The 14,678-nt window shown below is 31.8% G+C and overlaps 1 protein-coding gene and 1 long non-coding RNA gene across 2 annotated transcripts in view; one reads left to right on the forward strand and one right to left on the reverse strand.

The window, feature by feature from the left end:
• The window catches only part of LOC140447774 (uncharacterized), a 495,584-nt gene that overhangs the window by 281,205 nt on the left and 199,701 nt on the right, over positions 1 to 14,678 (reverse strand). Inside the window, exon 2 of the long non-coding RNA XR_011951634.1 lies at positions 12,201 to 12,242. This is a non-coding gene — a long non-coding RNA (uncharacterized lncRNA). The remainder of the gene's footprint in view (positions 1 to 12,200; positions 12,243 to 14,678) is intronic.
• The window catches only part of Dyrk2 (Dual-specificity tyrosine phosphorylation-regulated kinase 2), a 322,813-nt gene that overhangs the window by 123,232 nt on the left and 184,903 nt on the right, over positions 1 to 14,678 (forward strand). The gene's annotated exons all lie outside the window — the stretch shown is intronic.

The following is a 14,678-nucleotide window of genomic DNA, read 5'->3' on the forward strand; positions in this document are numbered from 1 at the left end:
GTAAAGAGTTATCTATAGGCTAAGTATAAAATTTAAAAAATAAACATTTAAATGTATGTCTTAAAGTCCTTCTAAGCGAGCAATAATTTTACTGCAATATGTGGCTGCAATACTGGTAACAATGGATCAGCCATTTATGACATTATTGAACGCAGCAGATGGATTGGCACTATATATCTGAGCTGCATTGTCAGTAACAGTATGACTCTTAAATTTGTTCGTAAACGGGCAATACAATCTGGTAACACAGGATGACAAAATCATACTTGTCACAACGGCTTATGTTGTGTTAAAAGAAAGTTTAAAGAAAAAAACTTTGTAGAATCGACCTTACTCAAACAGGCGTGAAACTTTAGTCTAGAGGTAAGTCTTAATCATAACTTATTTAACAATTTGTCATGAATATCAAGTAAAAAATACACGGTATTACATAGAAAGCAAAGCATTTCACTGGTTTACCACCTGCACTAGCATTTTTATTTTTTTCGTCCTCACATTTTGCGTAAGTTCTCAACCTTATAATCTTTTGTAAGCTTCATCATTTAAAATCTCAAATTTTTCAGCGACAACAGTACATCCGTCTTTTTTGCATTTCGATCTTTATATATTCCGATTTCCACAATTCCGCGTAAATGTATTTAATTAATAAAATCTGTAACGCTCTTATTGGATCAACTATAAGTCATTTTATTCTTCCATAATTTTCCAAAACACAAATAATTACCAAAACAAAGTATTTTCGCTTGTCAAACGATCTTTCGGCCACTATTGTAAAACAAGACTGTGTAGCTATTACTAGTAATATGGCCAAGACATATTAAAAACATTTAAATATCATTTGAAATCTCAAATTTTTCAGCGACAACAGCCCATCCGTCTTTTTTGCATTTCGATCTTCATACAGTACGTTAAGTTTTGAATTAGATATACACCCTATAAATGGCAACATAGCGCGCCGTCGACTTTCTACGAACCTGCTTCGTTGACCCGTCGCCAATATATTGTCGTTATACAGTGGTTGTTGAAAGCGTTAACCGCGTAGATCTTTAATAAATTTTTGTAAACATGTCTGTTTATACGCCTGCATAAAAAGTTCAAATAGTAAAATGGTGGTAATTCTGGACAAGAGTGTGTAGATTTATTTTCTTTTTTTTTTTTAAGAGAAGACACATTCCTTGCATACAGTCAATTCATAATATTGTTTAAAATTTTGAGAGTTGTTATTGCCTTAAAAATTGCAGAAAATGTCACGCTCAAAAGTGTCATCAGAAAAGTGACAGATTTTTTATTTTCATTAAGAGTATATTTTTTTTATTTTATCTTTTTAAACAATGCGCTTTTATTTTTAATTCAACTACAAAAAAATGTTAACATTAAAAACCGATACAAATGCACCGCTTTATAAAGGTTAGTGTATTTTTATCGAGTTTATGTACTTTAAGAAGAAATGAACTTGGCATACATTATAAATAAAACATCGACTTTGAATGACGAAAATATGCATTCCACCCCTCTTATTGGACCAATATTAGAAGACATTTTATGTTTCCATTATTTTCCAAAACACAAATAATTACCAAAACAGCGTAAATATTCCAAGTATTTTCGCTTTTCAAGCGATCGTCCAGCCACTATTGTAAAACAATACTGTGTGGGTATTACTGGTTATATAGCTGAGACATATTAAAAACATTTCCCTATAATGTATAGTTTCACCTTATTGTTGGCAATATTGCCAGCTACATATTGCAGTAAAAATATTGCTAGAGGCGCCATTAATTGATGCAATTTTATTTTGTTGATAAACTGCATTTAAATAATTTTTTACTTTTAAGTTACAATATTTGATTATGAGAACATGTTCTTGGTTGTATAATAACTTGCAAATTGAAGTTAAAATTTGACCAATATTACACAAAATTAATTATTAAATTTACTAGACACTTGGGGCTAAGTTCATCAAATAAGTATGCCTTCTTTTCTTATAAATTTCTTTTCCGCTCGCTGTTGCTCCAATGAGTCATTTAATTTTAATTAGAAGATATGTGTTTAAAAATAGTCTTACACAAAAACTTTAAATAATAAAAAACTAGTTGCACCATCTGTCTATTACATTCAATTAAATATTCTCTAACAGCTGTCTCTTTTAATAGTACATATATTTACAATTCTAAAAAAATAATTTAAAATAATAATTGACGGTTATAGTGAAGGTTCTTGTACGTAAATAAATATTTGATAGGTTTTTTAAAACTCTCTAAATTTATCTAAAGAAGTTGACAAATATTTTCAACTTCAATTTTCACTGATTATAGTGGCTAAAGTGTTCAACCAAAATGGTTAAATGAAACAGAAATTGTCTCAAAGAGAAAAATTATAAGAAAAGTGACCTGTATCTGTATGTTAAAACTTTGGAAATGTAATCGAGGTTCAACTAAAAGACAAAAAACATAAATGTTGTTAATTTATTATACTTACTACTACTAAGTACTACAACTTCACAAAATTTGATCAATTGTTTTTTAAGTTTTTGGTCATCTAACAGGAGACAAATATTTTTCTACAGTTAACCCACATGAAGCAACTGCAATTTCTGCGAATTGTTCCGAGGCGGTTTCGTGGGAGTCAGGAAGGTACCGTATCCACGAGGCGTGACTTCTTTGATCTTCGGGCATGAGAATGAGAAAACCTACTTTAGGAATTTCATGTCCCCTGGAACTGGGATTTACTCTGTTGTGTATTTGTATGACATCGATTTCCGAATTTGCCGACAGGATTACGGACAGTTTATAAATATCTAACAACGATTTGAATAATGTTAAAGCATGACAGAGTGTATAAATGTTTGTAAGGGAATTGCGTGATAGGATACTTATTTATTTTTCATAGGTAATACAAAAGACGCAATACGGTACCAATTTCTGCAGGGAAATTGTTGACTAGACTTTTAGGAAAAGAACCTCTTATACATGGTAAGACAGATGACAAGATAATAAACTGTTTTCCGGACTTATATGTCGTGGTCAGGAATTATTTCTTTGTAACGGTTCGTCTGCAATTGCGACAGAAATTATCAATAGCGATATGCCAAAGATCGTAGCTGACTTTCGGTATCTTACATTGAGCACCCTCAGTAGTTTGGTTAATTAGCTGACAAAATCTTTACTACCAATGATAATTTCGTATATTATTATGTAACCTTAAATATAAAATGTTCTACTATAAAGACTTTGAGAATATAATCTACACAGGCTAGAACACACGCGACAAATAACGCAAAATGAAAGCCAATTTTTATTGCCGGTTAAAGTTCATTAAATTTATCGGCAATTATTTTGTATTCAAGAATCGTGCCAATAATGAGATACCGGATTTTAAACATATGTTTTGTTTGTTAAACAAAACGGATAACATGTGTGTGCAATGTTTTAACATCCCATATTTATTGCATTTTATTGACTATAGTAAATTTTTTAATTGTTACAATGAAATACGATCGATTTATGTAAAAAAAATAAGGAAAACAATAGCTGGGAATTAGAATTAAATTAAGGAAACTACAAAGAAATACGGGCTCAAGTTTGTTTTTTAATGCCTATGAGATAATTGTTTAGAAATATTGAATTAAACAAATAGTCGATATACCACAAACTAAAGCTTCTTTAAATGAATAATTTGTTTAAATAATGTGATTACTAACTAACTTGTATAAGGTCCTTAGCTAACTAGTTCCTAATTTTTGGGCTATTTTCTGCACATGGAATCTCGTATACTCGTGTAGACTGTGACAAGTCGTACATCGGACATACCAATCGAAGAAATAATATTAGACGAGAAAAACATCGAAAGGAAAGAAAAACGTCGTCCTTTGCACAACATATCTCAAATACAGGACATACAATAAACCTCAACCAAACAACGATGCTAGCTAATATTGAAATTAAAGAAAAGAAAACGTGAAATTAGAGGATCAATAGAAATAGAAAATAAATCCTAAAAAACAGTCTAAACTAAAGAGATAATGCTCAAAGACTTCCAATAACATTACAAACAGTATTGAAGAACACGCCAAAAATAGATCAGGCAACAAAACCTACGAGTAGGACCCGTTCTAGCTATACACCTACAGGGCCATTCACAAGAAGCGCTGCCAGAGACTGTTCCAGAGAAGACCGCTAAGATCGACTGTATAAGTAACCGCGTCGACCAAGAGAGTCCAGAGCTGTCTTTCGAAGGCTAACGAGGCCTGGCCGTTAACGGCAAGGCCGTTTTGTCACCATTAAATCAATCACACACAAACAAAACTGTGGAAAGAACATCAATTCCAGCCAGCATCTTTCTCCTCGGATTCGACTACATCGGCTACACCTCAACGGCCTCCAACTGTGCTTCACTAGCACATGCACACTCCGACACGACTACTCTGGTGGTACTTTTGGGTACTGTTCTTATTTTTGTACGACAAACCACATCCAACACAAACCCTGAACATGATGAAAAATCCTAAACTGTGACAAGTCCTGTTCAATCCGGATCAATAAAGTTACCCTAACCAATTCCCAATTATGAACATTGGCAGTAGCAACAGGGAAACAGGCAATATAACTAAAACAAGGTTTAAAGCCTGTTGAAGTGACAGAAATGTTGACAGGAAACTATCAAGGAAACAGGATAGAATACTTGAGAGACAGCATAAAGAAATTGACGTGACTAATAAACAACTAGAGCAATAATAGAAAAACAGATTCTACATACGCAATTAACCTTCTAGATCATAATCATTTTTTTAATGACGAATTTGAAATTCTTCACATCCAAAATACGAGCCCCTTTCCAAATCAGTTGGTCCAACGTTAAATTGATAAGAAAATTACATTTTAGAGAACAAAAATAAAAGTGCAGCGTAAATTTTAGAAGTTTTAATGCATCGAACAACATCTTTGAATTTTGATAATTATAGAAAATATTTAATAACGTAATGAAAACTATTGATTAAACAGAATAATAATAAATTTAAAAAACGCATAAAATATGTAATATTAAAAAAAAAGTGAATTTACCACTGAGTTACATCCCCTTTATTTTTAATGTCATTCACAATTCTTCGATGCATAGTTTTTACCAAATTTTGACAAACTTCTAATGTAAACGAATCTCATATTTCTTGCAATTTTTCCTACAATTCACTGACAAGCCTAGGAGGATGTTTTCTCAAAGCTTTTTTCATTTCTCGCCACAAATTCTCTATCGGGAACAGGTCAAGACTATTAGAAATCCATTCCAGAAGTGGTATATCATGGTCTTCATTTTATTTTAAACTCTTTTTTGAGGAATGACAACTTGCGATGTCCTGTTGGAAGAGAAAATCTTTCGCTGATATTAAACGTTGTTCCATAATCGGTCAAAGAGATTCTTCTAAAATATTCAATTATTTGTTCGTGTTTACAATACTATCGATAAAAACTTTCCCACACCTTTAGACGACATGCTGCCCCAGATCATGACAGATGCAGGAAATTTGACTTTTCTCTTCAGACAGTCAGGATGAAAAGCTTGATCTGTATGCTCTTTTGACCATCGTAGTCTATTTTTCTTTTGTTGTAATGTTAAAAGTGGGTTTTCATTATCTTAAAATAAAACAATTCGTACTAATTTTTTCAACTATAAAACTTACTTTGTACGAGTAAGTACCAAATCCAAATTTGTGGGCCTCACGGTGACATGTTGATCTAGAAACGTGTCTTTCAATAACTTTACTCCATAAAATGCTTAACTCTAGGTTTTGTGACGACTGAACCTGTGGTTTTGTCTCTTCTAACTATATTTCTTACACTATAGGATGACAATTGCAACATATTGGCGATTTCCGAATTGGATTTTCCAGGATTAAAAAATCTAATAATGATTGAACAAATTTTCTCATCGATAACTTTTCCTCAACTCATTGTACAATCCACAAACTGCAAAAAGCTTTACAATACTACAAAATACATTTGACCTAAACTGACAATATTATTGTTTTGATGTCATTGTTCTAGAACTACCTCTGGATTTAACGTAATTGTGAAAAAATCAACGTATGTAGACATAAGTGAATGCCAGGGTTTAGTGAATTTTTTTATTGTTGAAAATAAATAAAAAACCATAAGGGTAATGTTTTTAATAAATATTAATAAAAATGCCATAATTATTATGGTTATCCAAATAAACTGAAAATCCCATAGGTGGGCCAACTCATATGGGAAGGGGCTCGGAAAGGCCTTAAGCTATCTTTATTAGAATCTATGGACATTAACAAATTAAAAAACACAGACATAATTCTGAATGACCAACTTGAGACCAACAATTGTTTACTCCTCAACCTACTCCATTAAAAACTGTAAAGTGTAAACACATACTAAAAATAGATCACTTGAGAAAGGCACTCTGCCGAAACAGCTGTAGTGATAAAATATTTTAATAAATTTTGTGTAAGTTTTGAAAACGAAGTTTTCAGTGTTTTATTGTTATATTTTGTAAAATAGTCTAAAGTATTATAAATTTCGTATAAACGTGGTAGGTAAATGGTATATAAAAAATTAAAGACGAAAAGATATGGCGAACTACAGAAGATTAGGGAAAAATATGGCACAATATATCATTCAATTATAGTTATTATAAAATAACTACAACTAAAAGATAAAATAATCACATTTTAGTTAGCAAATAGTTATACAGCAAAACAAATACGAGCAAAAACTTCGGGGAAATATATTTTCACTAAACAATGTAGGTACATATCAGTCCAGTTTAATTAAGAGTATAAAATGCAAATAAACTGCTTGGGTTAAAATGTTCTAATTTTCTGAATAAGTACAAACCGCATTTTAGCATCAGAAAGAGCCAATATAAACAAATAAGGATATGCAGTTGCCATTTAACAACCACAAATACTACTAGACGTAAGTAATTTGATAAATAAGGAAGGTAATAGTATACATTTAGATCCAGTACCGTATTCAGTTTGCTTTTTATTCAGAAACTACCAAGATACATTAACCTTTATAGTGATATCAAAAGCAATAGCTTGCGTCTGTAAGATTTTCACACGTTTTTTGCTCGATTTCTTGATAAGTGACATTGTTACAAGTTGAGAAAATTTGATGTTTGTTAATAATTTAACTGGCACTGGCACAATAAATTTTTCCATTTATATTTACAGCCTATAAAAGGGTTGCGCAATATTAAAATTGTTAATAATGGAGTAAGTAGATTTTGATATTTTGATAATTTTATTTTTAGGGCATATTTGAAACTTAAAATAGTGGCTCTGAAAAATTAGAGTGTAGTTCATTTAATCTACTTATATACGAGTATTATAGGAACATTAGCAAATACACAAGTAATAAACCCTAAAAGTCTAATAAATGTATATTATTAGTATTAAGTAAATTAATTCTTCTTTATTTTTTGGTTCAATTGGATTAAGATCTTGGCGATAAGGTGGCAACCTCAAATTATTGTGAATATGTTAAAGGATTTTATTAACTTAATATGTTTTAAACTGTGAGTATATAAATTTTGATAATGTTGTACAAATATTTATGTTGTTTATATAATCTGAGATAATAATGTGCTGGTAAATTAGGTACAAGTTTGGTCTAAAAAAGCGAATTCTTGTAGTTAAACTTTCGATACTGGTTTTCGCAATCCTTAAAGTTCCATTAAAGCACAATAATTACGTATAAAAACAGTTTTTCTTATTAGTCACTACCAAAAATGAATTGGAACAAACACCAAATAAAAATTTGAACAAAAAAACGGCGTGTGGAACTTAAGGAGTGCCGACAGAAGTTAATACTTCTTATAGCGCGTTATTACTAGGATAAGTCCGGGAGAGATGGGCCATCGGTATAGACGGGCCATTCGTCATATTGCAGATCCTCTGTTTACTGTGCAGTACGACAACGTCGATTTATAACATTTAGTCAACGACAGACCTTGTGAACGTGGTCATTGCGACGTGTATGCATAAACAACGGAGACTTTTTTACTTAATTGTATGTTATTGGTGAAATTTTGTCTTGGTGAATTTTCAAGTTGTGTAAGTTTTGACAAAAGGTGAGTTTTTTTGATTATTTATGTATTCATCTGTTATATTGATATTAAACAACTGAACCTAACCTAAAATACCCTTATAAAATTTAAAGTGTGTGTTCGATAGCGTGGCCCGTCTCTACCGAACCTTTGGGATCGACGGGCCACAGTGTATCGGTATAGATGGGCTAATAATAAGTATTGGGTTTGTATTATTCAACAATTTTTTTAATAATAAGTATTATTAATTAATTTCTATATATGTTACAGGTTACAGTATGCATTCATATTATAAGCGGAAATCTACTGTTGAAAGAGGTAAATAGAGCGAAGAAGCACTACAAAATGCGGTTGCAGCTATCAGAGAAAATCGCATGGGACTAAATCGAGCTGGATTAGCTTATGGCATACCTCGAAGTAGCATACAGAGAAGAATAAAAAATAATGATATAAAAAAACACAATCGTTTTGGACCTTCTTCAACTCTTGGGGATGAGATCGAGATGAAATTAATGATGCATATTAAGAAATTGCAAAAGTATGGTTTTGCACCCACTCGTGACCATGTACTAACTGTGGCATTTGAGTTAGCAGAAAAATTTAATGTAAGTCACAAATTCAATAGAAACAACAATAAAGCTGGTTTTGACTGGTTGCAGTCTTTATCAGTGCAAAAAGGTGAAGGAGTTTCTTTGGACAGGGCAAAAGGATTAAACCAGGAGGTAGTTAAACAGTACTTCGATCTGCTGCTAAGTATTTCAACCAATAGTCAACTAATAAATAAGCCGGGGCATATTTTCAACGTAGACGAGACAGGTTTGCAGTTAAATAACAGGCCTGGACATGTACACTCGCGTCTAAAGGATCCAAGAATGTCCCTGTTATTACATCAGGAGAGAAAGGAGAAACGATTTCTGTGATAAGCTGCTGCAATGCTGAGGGCGTATTTTTACCTCCGTATTCTATTTTTAAAGTAAAAAATAGAAAAGAAAAATACGCGGATGGAATGCCACCTGGAGCAATGTTTGTAATGTCCGAAAAATCGGCCTACGTAAATACAGATATTTTTTTACATTGGCTAAAAAATCTATTTATTTCTCGAAAGCCTCAAGGCAAAGTATTGCTGATATTAGATGGACATGCGTCTCATACAGCAGCAGTGGAAGTAGTAGAATGCTCCGAAAACAACGAAATTATAATGTTGTGCTTACCCAGTCATACCACGCATTTTCTGCAGCCGTTGGACCGAGCTTTTTTCAAATCTTTAAAGGCTAATTTTTACTCGAGATGTCAAAACTATAACCTAAATAACCCAACAAGAAAAATTACACGTTACCAGTTTGGTGATTTATTAGGAAATGCGTGGAAAATCTCAGCAACGGTGAAAAATGGAACATCTAAACTTGTTACCACAGGATTTGTACGGTTTGATCCCGATAAAATCCCAGAGCACGCTTTTTTGTCCACAAATGAGAGCTCCTTAGCTGTGGTAGAAGAACAAAGTAATACAGAAATAGATGCATGTTGATAAAGGCATGTCTCTAGTCATTGATGAAGAAACTGCAGCTGGTACGTCTAATGTTGAAGACTCAAATGTAACACCTAGAAAAGTATTGGACACGTTATCGCCTGTCCCTAAAATTGATGCTGCAAAAAAAAAGTGTAAGGGGCCGAGCAAGAGAGTGGAGGAAATTCTTAATTTGGAGACAAAATTCAAGAAACAAGAATAAAAAAAGAAGACAGTTCCAAAGCAGCAAAACAAAAGGCATCAATGTAAAAAGTATGAGTTAGATTCGTCTGATGATGATATGAATGCAGATGTGCTAGTTTTAGATGACAGCGAAGACGAAGAAGAATTTAATGAAAATGAGTGCATTGGTTGTGGTGAAAATTACAGCAAAACATCCAGAAAAGATGACTTGGTTCAATGTTTGATTTGCAAACACTGGTGCCATGACAACTGTACAAAATTTGAAAATGTTTGTGATTCGTGTGGAAAAATTGCTAGTAAAAAGAAATAGGTTAACATCATTGTTTTATGTGTTTCAAATTAACCCAACTCTACCCATAGCAATGGCCCATCTGTACCTACGTATTGGTATAGATGGGCCAATAAGAAGTATTTATGTTAATTTATATAACTTTTATATTCCTTAAGTTACATATTTTTTTATATTACACAATAAATATATAAACTATAATAAGTATTCTTTTCAAAAAATCGTATCATACACTAGACAATTTTTCAAGTAATCTGTGTGAGAAAAAAAGTGGCCCGTCTCTCCTGAACTTACCCTATATGTAGGTTAATAAAATTTTATATCTGCTTATTACTGAATTGTTAATATTTTTTGATAATAAGTCTTAAGTCCTTTAAAATTTAAAAAATTCTAATTTTTTACTTTAAAAATTTGGTTTAATAACATTAGTAATTTTAAAAATTTTGTTGAATATGGAATTGATTCATCATTTACATTTTCATTATTATTTTGTATTTATGTTTAATTACTTTTTTTGGATTGTCATTATATTTTATTATAATGAATTTAAAAAAACAAAAAATTCTCCTCGGTGGGGAATTGAGTTCCAGACCTTCACTGAAAAGCAAAAAAAGTAAATAGACGTGAAAATAGCCAAGCTTTTAGTGACGTCAATCCAACGGAGTGTAAATATATAACTGTTTGTATGTGAAAATTAAATTATTGATTTTACTATTCTGCATACAATTTCATCATATTTTCTTACTTTTTAAACCTTCCTTGGATTTCTACTGGGTATTTTTAAAGTTATCAAAAAGTAGGTTAACAACACTTTTTTAACTTGTGGCCATTTAGCCATGATAGCTGCCAAGTGATTTGAGTTTAGTTTGGTTGGGCATTTCAGCATGACTGACGCCTGAACAACACTTCCAAATTGTGAAAATTTGTTTTAAAAATCTTGGTTCTGTTCAAAATACGTATCGCGCATTACGTCCATTTTATGGTCAACAAAGTCATCCATCAGAGCAATAATTAGCTTATCCAAATCCACAGAGTCGTTGTATAGTGTGTACAGAAGACATTTTAGCTGTTATAGAGCGTAGCATAGAGGAAGGCCCGAATCATTATATTCGCCATCGTGCACGCCAGTTGGATATGTGCCCATCCAGTTTATGGAAGATTTTGCAAGAAGATTTAATGCTCACAAAATCCAACTCGCGCAATAATTGAAGCTACACCATCACGTAGCAGGATTCGGTTAATCAAAACGAGGTTGCCGTTGATCCCGGTTTTCATAAGCAAATTTTGTTAAGCGATGAAGCTCACTTTTGGTTAAATGGCTACATCAACAAACAAAACTGCCATATTTGTAGTAAAGTTAATCCTTAAGTGTAGGTTGAAAAACCAATACACCCAGAAAACCTGACTCTTCGGTGTGCTTTATGGGTTAGTGGGATCATTTGTCCGTACTTCTTTCAAAATGATACTGGTCCGAACGTTACAGTTAATGGTGACCACTATAGAGGCGTAATTACTGACTTTTTCATTTCTCAATTAAACAACCAGGATGTGAAGGAGCTGTGGTTTAGATGGAGCTGTAGAACAAGATGGCACAATATTTCGCACAGCTAATGCTACAATTGATTTATTGAAGGAAACGTTTGGTAACCGCATAGGTTCACATTTCGGACACTTGAATTGGAATAAGATCGTGCGATTTAACACCGCTTGACTATTTTCCGTGGGAATATGTGAAGGCGCTAGTCTAAGCCGATAAGTCTGAAACGATTGATTACTTGAAAAATAATATTTAAATTATAATACCAAAAGGTTATCTTTCGAATACAGTAAATTTCATTTTTATTTAAAAAAAAAATGTTTGTTTTATCCATTTTAAAGTTATATATCTACCTAAAAACACACACAAATATTTCAAATTCAAAATTAGCCAAATCAATCTAGTCATTTTATCTAGTCAGATAAGAAGTATTTATTTCAAAAATGTATAAATTATTTTCCAACAAATCGGCAAGCGTTAGTCGACATTTTATCAATTCAAAATAACAAGTGATGCTCAATTGAGTGTTTAGATCGACTCAATGTAATGCTGCAATTATGTATTGTTGATAAATAACTTTTACTTACCATTTCTTTGATTTCGTGTCTCCTTTCAAGGCATAATTTTTTCTGAAATAAATCGATATAAATTAGAAATAAAAACAAAATCAGCAGATATTTAAAAGGATATAAGAGATATTTAAAAACTGACAAGAAAAAAAATATATCTTGATAATCATGACTTAAAAATATCGAACAGACACTCAAATAAATGTACACTATCGACACAAGTATATTCTGCAAACATCATGGATGGATCGCAAAACATACACACAAGTTCTAGAATAACTAGGAAAACAATGTGAAGTTTAAAATAGCGGAACTTGAAGAAGAATCGACACAAATTCAATCACCATTCGTCAAATAATCTTTAACATATATTTGCAAATTGAAGAAGAGGTAGATCGATAACTTTATTCCAAATTGATTCGTTTGTTTCTTATCTAAAAAGGTTAGCTGGAGATCTAGAAACTGAACCTATGGGGTGAAAAGCGATAATGTGAATATACCCTTAATTCCTTGATTGGCATCTAGACAAGAAGCGAGTAATCTTTGTCTCTTCTTTACTGCTACTTACTCTTTTTATCTTAATATTTATTTTATATGTGCAATCCAATAAAAATACATGAGTATATTAATTTTAACGTTTTTCTCTGTTAAATACCATCTCTATTTGCAAACATCCAAGGACAAAATTAGAAATTTTGGACTATATACAGTTTTATAAATGTTAAGTGTACAAAACCTTAAAAATTGCTGACAGTTTGTTTAATAAATTGGGTGCTGGTTATTTTCCATCTAGAAGGTTAAATGTAACATGTCAATTTTGATTGAAACTTCATTCGAAAGTATCCGTTAATAGTTTTAGAAATCATAATACATTCGTTCATCTAGTCGACAAACGTGATGTGGCTAATCTACTAATTAATTAATCTTAAAATCTTAATTTTCGATTCGATCGTACACTCGGTATCAATATACTTTCTATTCATTTAATTATAAAGTGTTTTTTTCCTGATGGGAAGCCGATTAACATTAGAGATTATCTTTAAGAGAACACAAGCTATTTGATGGTTAAAACAGAGGTGGCTTGTAAATACTTCGTTGAACTAGAAAAGTAAAGTTCGTTTTATTTCAATACATAACCATATTATCGCTCAGGTGGTAAATACGCACAGAAAAGTTGAGTCTTCGTTCCTAAATACTGATCTAAATATTGGTTATTGCTACAATTATACGATTTGCGTGAGTTCTTTATTAATGAGTTTATTCCTCTCAGACTGGATCTCTTTTCTACCATTTTCTCTTGTACTAATATGTCTTTGTTGTAATATGTTTTCTTTATTAAATATTTAAAGTAAAAGTTAACATTACAAGATGGTGTGTGCTTGGTCAAACGCTTTATTTTAACCTATGAAGCACCAGTGTGCGGATCTAGTCATTTACCTTGGGGTGGAGCACTTTCAATGAAATACTAAACAAAAACATAAAAAAGATATACCCAAACTATAATTTGACAAATAATAGGTTTTCTTCCTTTAATTTCCTTTAATAACCTTCTTGGTGGGGGGATTTCTGTCAAGAAGGTTATTAAAGTTTTATTCAAATATACACAATCAAAATTTAAAACCATTTTTAAATTTTTTTTTGTGAATTATTGTAAGAATTAACTTTAACAATATATTTTATTTAGTGTATAATGTCCACTAAACTTTTTTAGAAATAGTTACAAAGTTACACTCATTAGTGTTTTATATATGCCAATAATAAGGGCGATTAGAATATTGATAAGTGGGGGTATTGATAATGAAACTAAGTGAGACATATTGGCCTGGAACTGGTGAAACAGAAGTTGACGAGGCCAAATTATACTACTCCGGAAATGTAGACATGTATAACGGCGTGGCGATAGTGGCTGATAGTAGTTTATGTCAGTCTGTTCCCGGTTTTATTCCTAAACCGGATACACTAGTTATGATAACAGCTCAAATAGCAGAAAGAGGTCGTAATAATCTTCTAATATGTGCCCCTTACTGCAGATAAAGATGGGGACCAAAGAGAAACACTCCATGAAAACAAAAAAGTTCTAAATATTACTAACATTAGAAATATAACTATAATGATGGGGGATTTTACCGCTAAAATAAAAAAACTAATTCCAAGATGTTATTGGTGAGTTTGAAATGATAAGTAGGAACAAAAAAGACACATACTGGCGAAATTTTGTCAGGAATTTGACATATTAGCGACAAATGCCTTTTTCTAATTACCTGCTCCTAGACTGTATACATGGAAATCACCTTTAGTGACTAATAGGAGGATTATAAGGAAATAGATTATATACTGATTAACAAGATATGCCATAATTCTATCAATTGACAAAAATATATCCAGAGGTACATGTGACATCTGATCACAATCCAGTAATATTAAAATTTTAAGTCCGTTTTAAGAAAATAAAAATCTGTCCAAAAAATACACAAAAATGCATTTTGTGGCTAAAAC

This window comes from Diabrotica undecimpunctata, chromosome 8, assembly GCF_040954645.1.
Source record: "Diabrotica undecimpunctata isolate CICGRU chromosome 8, icDiaUnde3, whole genome shotgun sequence".
Taxonomy (NCBI): Eukaryota; Metazoa; Arthropoda; class Insecta; order Coleoptera; family Chrysomelidae; genus Diabrotica; species Diabrotica undecimpunctata.